The sequence below is a fragment of the Schistocerca gregaria genome, unplaced genomic scaffold (genome assembly GCF_023897955.1).
Source record: "Schistocerca gregaria isolate iqSchGreg1 unplaced genomic scaffold, iqSchGreg1.2 ptg000483l, whole genome shotgun sequence".
NCBI classification, from domain to species: domain Eukaryota; kingdom Metazoa; phylum Arthropoda; class Insecta; order Orthoptera; family Acrididae; genus Schistocerca; species Schistocerca gregaria.
The window spans coordinates 1,712,501-1,720,000 of record NW_026061892.1 but is presented as its reverse complement, the minus strand read 5'-3'; the positions used below and the strand labels follow the sequence as shown (position 1 = coordinate 1,720,000).

Sequence of the window (7,500 nt, the reverse complement as noted above, 5' to 3'; positions counted from 1 at the left end):
CCACAGTGCTCATTTGCCGAGCCCACCCACACAAAACCTGCACCCCCCTCCAGCGCAGGAGCCGCAACCCGGGTGCGTACGCCGCACCAAGTGCTCCACCCGCGACTGTACGTGCCCCGCCGAAATCGCAACTCCGGCGGATGAACGGCGGACTTTTCTCGCAGTCGTAAGTTGCAATCCACCCCTATATCTTGCGCCTCATGAAGAGTTATATCAAGTATGCCAAATTCCCGCTGTCCCTATACATGCAGTAAGTTCGTCATGGGCGCTGGCCGGCAGGCCGCGAGACCTGACGCCCGGCGGCAAAGAGTGCTCCTCTGAGGATATAGATGTTCCGTTCCGCCGCACAATGGTGACGGTGACCGCTGCCTGCGGTGGCAACGCTGGGCAGAGTCGATACTCGCCGTGTGGTGGAAGGTAAACATTATGCGGTACATCAGTACTTTCCTAATAGTTCGGTCGTCTCACGGCACTGCTTAGTAAATGATGCAAGGCCACATATAGATGATTTATGCGAATGTCCCTATACGTGCTGTAAGACTGGGCACACAACGTGAATCGCACGTCAGCCAGACACTCGAACATGCACTACTCTCGGCCTGCAACGGAGACACACAATACGTAAACATCTGGAATGCGACAATGTCGAGTGCATCCTCTCTGCCACATTGCACCGACGACACTATGATAACCAGACCAGTAGGTCCACCTATAAAAGCACAATACCACACTCCTCCGACAACTACCATTGCTCAGATAAACCAACACCACCAACACACATCCTACACAGAGGGGCACCAAATATCACCACCCGCCCTCGTGTTATACCACATGAAAAATTGCAGAAGTGAGAGACACAGACCCGCCAGCCTCTTGCTACAAGCATCGAACCGACGTGACGTATCTGACGGTGACTCAGGCATCCGCGTTCTGCCACCACTATCCACCCCCCCCCCCTCTCTGCCCCCTTCCCACACAATACCAAATTTAACCAACTTTATCGCTTAACCTAACTGTGGTTGTACCAGATTATCGCTTAACCTAACTGTGGTTGTACCAGATTATCGCTTAACCTAACTGTGGTTGTACCAGATTATCGCTTAACCTAACTGTGGTTGTACCAGATTATCGCTTAACCTAACTGTGGTTGTACCAGATTATCGCTTAACCTAACTGTGGTTGTACCAGATTATCGCTTAACCTAACTGTGGCTGTACCAGATTATCGCTTAACCTAACTGTGGCTGTACCAGATTATCGCTTAACCTAACTGTGGCTGTACCAGATTATCGCTTAACCTAACTGTGGCTGTACCAGATTATCGCTTAACCTAACTGTGGCTGTACCAGATTATCGCTTAACCTAACTGTGGCTGTACCAGATTATCGCTTAACCTAACTGTGGCTGTACCAGATTATCGCTTAACCTAACTGTGGCTGTACCAGATTATCGCTTAACCTAACTGTGGCTGTACCAGATTATCGCTTAACCTAACTCAAGTTGTCCCTTAACCTAACCCACGTTGTCCCTTAACCTAACCCACGTTGTCCCTTAACCTAACCCACGTTGTCCCTTAACCTAACCCACGTTGTCCCTTAACCTAACCCACGTTGTCCCTTAACCTAACCCACGTTGTCCCTTAACCTAACCCACGTTGTCCCTTAACCTAACCCACGTTGTCCCTTAACCTAACCCACGTTGTCCCTTAACCTAACCCACGTTGTCCCTTAACCTAACCCACGTTGTCCCTTAACCTAACCCACGTTGTCCCTTAACCTAACCCACGTTGTCCCTTAACCTAACCCACGTTGTCCCTTAACCTAACCCACGTTGTCCCTTAACCTAACCCACGTTGTCCCTTAACCTAACCCACGTTGTCCCTTAACCTAACCCACGTTGTCCCTTAACCTAACCCACGTTGTCCCTTAACCTAACCCACGTTGTCCCTTAACCTAACCCACGTTGTCCCTTTGCCTAACATAGTTCACTGCTCGGAATCTCTGGTGTCGTTGTTATCCTCATGTAGATGTCTTGCGAGTGTTGCTTACTTTCCACATATTCCCGCTATCCACTGTCAATTGTACTGCAATAGGACTATATCGGCCCCCCCCCCCCTCTGTCCCCCTCTTTGTGTCTCTGTCCTCTCAAGCTGGTCGGTCTGGCGTTTGAGTGTTAAATGAGCCTCGCAGCTGTTCAGTTGCATTCAGATGTCGACGCCCTCAGTGTACGTCGTGGTATGGTCTGTGTCCATTGTCCGCTGATGTCGTATGCGTAACCCACACGCTGTACCGATCATCGGTCGTTACGTACAGAGTGAAGTAGTGTGATACGTGTGACCGTACGCTGGCTGTGCCCAACGGTGTCGAATCTCAATTTCCATATGTTGTGCTCGATGCTACTTGTCTCGTCTCCCAATAACAGCTAGGTTGCACTGTGGTACGCCGTAGAGGCGTGTGGGAGGAACGTACGAACGCATTGTATGTCACCCTGGGTCGCTGGGGGTGGTGGTGCGGTGAGTCAGGTCAGGTCAGCGTGAGCCGTCTGATGTAGTGACGCGTGTATTCCGACTTTGTCGTATTGCCTCACACAAAGTGCTACCCTGGTGGACCGCGTTCCATATCTGGGACATGCCGCAGATGCCGGTTGACAGTGGATCGCGGAAGGGACATCGCATACGTGCGCGGGCCACCTTCCACGTGTTCTCTTCTGCACATGTCGCAGTGTGTATGTGGTCTGATGTAGCGTGTCGTGACACATGACATCCTGGCATGCAAGAATTGTTGAATTCGCAAATGTAGGTGGACATCTACGTTTACTGCCCAAGATACGCAAATGAACTGGAAATCCATTGTTGAGCGGTTGTTCACGCTGGAGGTGAATCTGTGATGGCGACGATCGGTACAGCTATTAACCGGTTGTTTCAGCGGTACCCGCCACATACACACACGTGACTAGGCCCATGTGGGTATGAAGCGATACGCGGCGGTGGCTTGGTGGGACTGTTCCCGGCCGGTGATGGAGGGCCGCCCGGCGTGTTGGCCGCGCGCTGCGTGGGCGCACGCGCAACAGCCGGCTGGTGGGGGGCGCCGAGTGGCAGGAGCGCCAGCAGACGGGCCCGGCAGGCGGCGCAGCTACGCTGCGGCGCACCCTGCACGCGGCGCCTGACGGCCAAAGTTGGTTCAGCCGAGCCCGGTGCGAAGCGCGGTGGACATCTGCAGTGTGCTGGTCTGATTGAGGACTGTGTGCGTTGAGGATGCGCCGCCGCCTGGCACTCGGCGCCGCGACGCCGTCTGCTGCTCGGTCGCCCCAGCGGTTCTCGCAGGTGGTTTGTATCGCAGTTGTGCGGACGTGTTGGCGCGTGCGCTGTGCTGGGAGAGTTCGCTTCTGCACCCAAGTGGGGCTTTGCCCTTGTGTGGCGCTGGCGTTGGAGCTGCCGGTCACCATAGGTGGCGCGTGTTGTCTCCCGCCGGCAATGCCACGACAGCACGCTCCCGGGCCTCTGTCGGCAGCGGCAAGCTCAGTTGGGAGCAAGGGTGTTCGCACTAAAACCGTCTACTCGCCTAACTCCGGGCGATTGCGCCTCTCTCGAAACCGACCAAGTACCTAGGACGGCGCTGCGCGCCGCCGGGACCTGAGAGGGTTTCGAGGTGTATCGTGCAGGGGAGCTCGGCCTCCTCCTGTTTGCAGAATAATTGAGCGGACGCTTGCGTGTTCGCGCGGGCCCCCGGGACACACTCCCGGGCGGCCGGCTGCTCAGCTCTAGTTGACGCAGCTCCCTGGTTGATCCTGCCAGTAGTCATATGCTTGTCTCAAAGATTAAGCCATGCATGTCTCAGTACAAGCCGCATTAAGGTGAAACCGCGAATGGCTCATTAAATCAGTTATGGTTCCTTAGATCGTACCCACGTTACTTGGATAAGTGTGGTAATTCTAGAGCTAATACATGCAAACAGAGTCCCGACCAGAGATGGAAGGGACGCTTTTATTAGATCAAAACCAATCGGATTGGCTTGTCTGGTCCGTTTGCCTTGGTGACTCTGAATAACTTTGGGCTGATCGCACGGTCCTCGTACCGGCGACGCATCTTTCAAATGTCTGCCTTATCAACTGTCGATGGTAGGTTCTGCGCCTACCATGGTTGTAACGGGTAACGGGGAATCAGGGTTCGATTCCGGAGAGGGAGCCTGAGAAACGGCTACCACATCCAAGGAAGGCAGCAGGCGCGCAAATTACCCACTCCCGGCACGGGGAGGTAGTGACGAAAAATAACGATACGGGACTCATCCGAGGCCCCGTAATCGGAATGAGTACACTTTAAATCCTTTAACGAGTATCTATTGGAGGGCAAGTCTGGTGCCAGCAGCCGCGGTAATTCCAGCTCCAATAGCGTATATTAAAGTTGTTGCGGTTAAAAAGCTCGTAGTTGGATTTGTGTCCCACGCTGTTGGTTCACCGCCCGTCGGTGTTTAACTGGCATGTATCGTGGGACGTCCTGCCGGTGGGGCGAGCCGAAGGGGTGCTTTCGCGTCCCGAGGCGGACCCCGTTTAAATCCTACCAGGGTGCTCTTTGTTGAGTGTCTCGGTGGGCCGGCACGTTTACTTTGAACAAATTAGAGTGCTTAAAGCAGGCAAGCCCGCCTGAATACTGTGTGCATGGAATAATGGAATAGGACCTCGGTTCTATTTTGTTGGTTTTCGGAACCCGAGGTAATGATTAATAGGGACAGGCGGGGGCATTCGTATTGCGACGTTAGAGGTGAAATTCTTGGATCGTCGCAAGACGAACAGAAGCGAAAGCATTTGCCAAGTATGTTTTCATTAATCAAGAACGAAAGTTAGAGGTTCGAAGGCGATCAGATACCGCCCTAGTTCTAACCATAAACGATGCCAGCCAGCGATCCGCCGCAGTTCCTCCGATGACTCGGCGGGCAGCCTCCGGGAAACCAAAGCTTTTGGGTTCCGGGGGAAGTATGGTTGCAAAGCTGAAACTTAAAGGAATTGACGGAAGGGCACCACCAGGAGTGGAGCCTGCGGCTTAATTTGACTCAACACGGGAAACCTCACCAGGCCCGGACACCGGAAGGATTGACAGATTGATAGCTCTTTCTTGATTCGGTGGGTGGTGGTGCATGGCCGTTCTTAGTTGGTGGAGCGATTTGTCTGGTTAATTCCGATAACGAACGAGACTCTAGCCTGCTAACTAGTCGCGTGACATCCTTCGTGCTGTCAGCGATTACTTTTCTTCTTAGAGGGACAGGCGGCTTCTAGCCGCACGAGATTGAGCAATAACAGGTCTGTGATGCCCTTAGATGTTCTGGGCCGCACGCGCGCTACACTGAAGGAATCAGCGTGTCTTCCTAGGCCGAAAGGTCGGGGTAACCCGCTGAACCTCCTTCGTGCTAGGGATTGGGGCTTGCAATTGTTCCCCATGAACGAGGAATTCCCAGTAAGCGCGAGTCATAAGCTCGCGTTGATTACGTCCCTGCCCTTTGTACACACCGCCCGTCGCTACTACCGATTGAATGATTTAGTGAGGTCTTCGGACTGGTACGCGGCATCGACTCTGTCGTTGCTGATGCTACCGGAAAGATGACCAAACTTGATCATTTAGAGGAAGTAAAAGTCGTAACAAGGTTTCCGTAGGTGAACCTGCGGAAGGATCATTACCGACTAGACTGCATGTCTTTCGATGTGCGTGTCGTGTCGCGCAACACGCTACCTGTACGGCAGTGGCCGTGCGCCGCGTGCGGAACCACGCGTGCCTCTCAAAACTAGCGGAAGTGTTGTTGTTGTTGTTGTGTGGTACGAGCGCTGAAGCTCTGGAGCGGCTGGCCTGCGGTACCTGGCGCCTGGCGCCGGTTTTGAATGACGTTCGCCCGAGTGCCTGTCCGCCCCGGTGTGGAGCCGTACGACGCCCATCGGCTGTGAGGCCGTTGGACACAAAAAAATAGTGGAACAGGGGCCGTCAGACGCCTCAGTCCCGCAAATGCTACTGTCTTGAAAGAGACAGTGGGAGACTGAAAAGGAAAAGATCACTCAGACGGTGGATCACTCGGCTCGTGGGTCGATGAAGAACGCAGCAAATTGCGCGTCGACATGTGAACTGCAGGACACATGAACATCGACGTTTCGAACGCACATTGCGGTCCATGGATTCCGTTCCCGGGCCACGTCTGGCTGAGGGTCGGCTACGTATACTGAAGCGCGCGGCGTTTGTCCCGCTTCGGAGACGTGGGAGTGTCGTGGTCGCCTGTGTGGCCGGCCGCGTCTCCTTAAACGTGCGATGCGCGCCCGTCGCCTGGCGGTTCGCATACCGGTACTTTCTCGGTAGCGTGCACAGCCGGCTGGCGGTGTGGCGTGCGACACCTCGTACAACGACCTCAGAGCAGGCGAGACTACCCGCTGAATTTAAGCATATTACTAAGCGGAGGAAAAGAAACTAACAAGGATTCCCCCAGTAGCGGCGAGCGAACAGGGAAGAGTCCAGCACCGAACCCCGCAGGCTGCCGCCTGTCGTGGCATGTGGTGTTTGGGAGGGTCCACTACCCCGACGCCTCGCGCCGAGCCCAAGTCCAACTTGAATGAGGCCACGGCCCGTAGAGGGTGCCAGGCCCGTAGCGGCCGGTGCGAGCGTCGGCGGGACCTCTCCTTCGAGTCGGGTTGCTTGAGAGTGCAGCTCCAAGTGGGTGGTAAACTCCATCTGAGACTAAATATGACCACGAGACCGATAGCGAACAAGTACCGTGAGGGAAAGTTGAAAAGAACTTTGAAGAGAGAGTTCAAAAGTACGTGAAACCGTTCTGGGGTAAACGTGAGAAGTCCGAAAGGTCGAACGGGTGAGATTCACGCCCATCCGGCCACTGGCCCCCGCCCTCGGCAGATGGGGCCGGCCGCCCGCGCGGAGCAATCCGCGGCGGGGTCGTGTCCGGTTGCCTTTCCACTCGCCGCCGGGTGGGGCCGTTCCGGTGTGCGGTGGGCCGCACTTCTCCCCTAGTAGGACGTCGCGACCCGCTGGGTGCCGGCCTACGGCCCGGGTGCGCAGCCTGTCCTTCCGCGGGCCTCGGTTCGCGTCTGTTGGGCAGAGCCCCGGTGTCCTGGCTGGCTGCTCGGCGGTATATCTGGAGGAGTCGATTCGCCCCTTTGGGCGCTCGGGCTCCCGGCAAGCGCGCGCGGTTCTTCCCGGATGACGGACCTACCTGGCCCGGCCCCGGACCCGCGCCGCTGTTGGCTCGGGATGCTCTCGGGCGGAATAATCGCTCCCGTCAGCGGCGCTTCAGCTTTGGACAATTTCACGACCCGTCTTGAAACACGGACCAAGGAGTCTAACATGTGCGCGAGTCATTGGGCTGTACGAAACCTAAAGGCGTAATGAAAGTGAAGGTCTCGCCTTGCGCGGGCCGAGGGAGGATGGGGCTTCCCCGCCCTTCACGGGGCGGCGGCCTCCGCACTCCCGGGGCGTCTCGTCCTCATTGCGAGGTGAGGCGCACCTAGAGCGTACACG

At 55.6% G+C, this 7,500-nt stretch overlaps 3 non-coding genes across 3 annotated transcripts in view; all 3 read left to right on the top strand.

The window, feature by feature from the left end:
- Positions 1–3,772: 3,772 nt before the first annotated feature.
- LOC126313516 (small subunit ribosomal RNA) lies at positions 3,773–5,665 on the top strand. The gene has a single exon (XR_007555202.1). It is a non-coding gene; the product is annotated as a small subunit ribosomal RNA (ribosomal RNA).
- Positions 5,666–6,032: 367 nt separating this feature from the next.
- Positions 6,033–6,186, top strand: LOC126313445 (5.8S ribosomal RNA). The gene has a single exon (XR_007555143.1). It is a non-coding gene; the product is annotated as a 5.8S ribosomal RNA (ribosomal RNA).
- Positions 6,187–6,374: 188 nt separating this feature from the next.
- Positions 6,375–7,500, top strand: part of LOC126313571 (large subunit ribosomal RNA) — a 4,222-nt gene continuing 3,096 nt past the window's right edge. Inside the window, exon 1 of the ribosomal RNA XR_007555251.1 lies at positions 6,375–7,500. This exon is cut by the window's right edge and continues 3,096 nt beyond it. This is a non-coding gene — a ribosomal RNA (large subunit ribosomal RNA).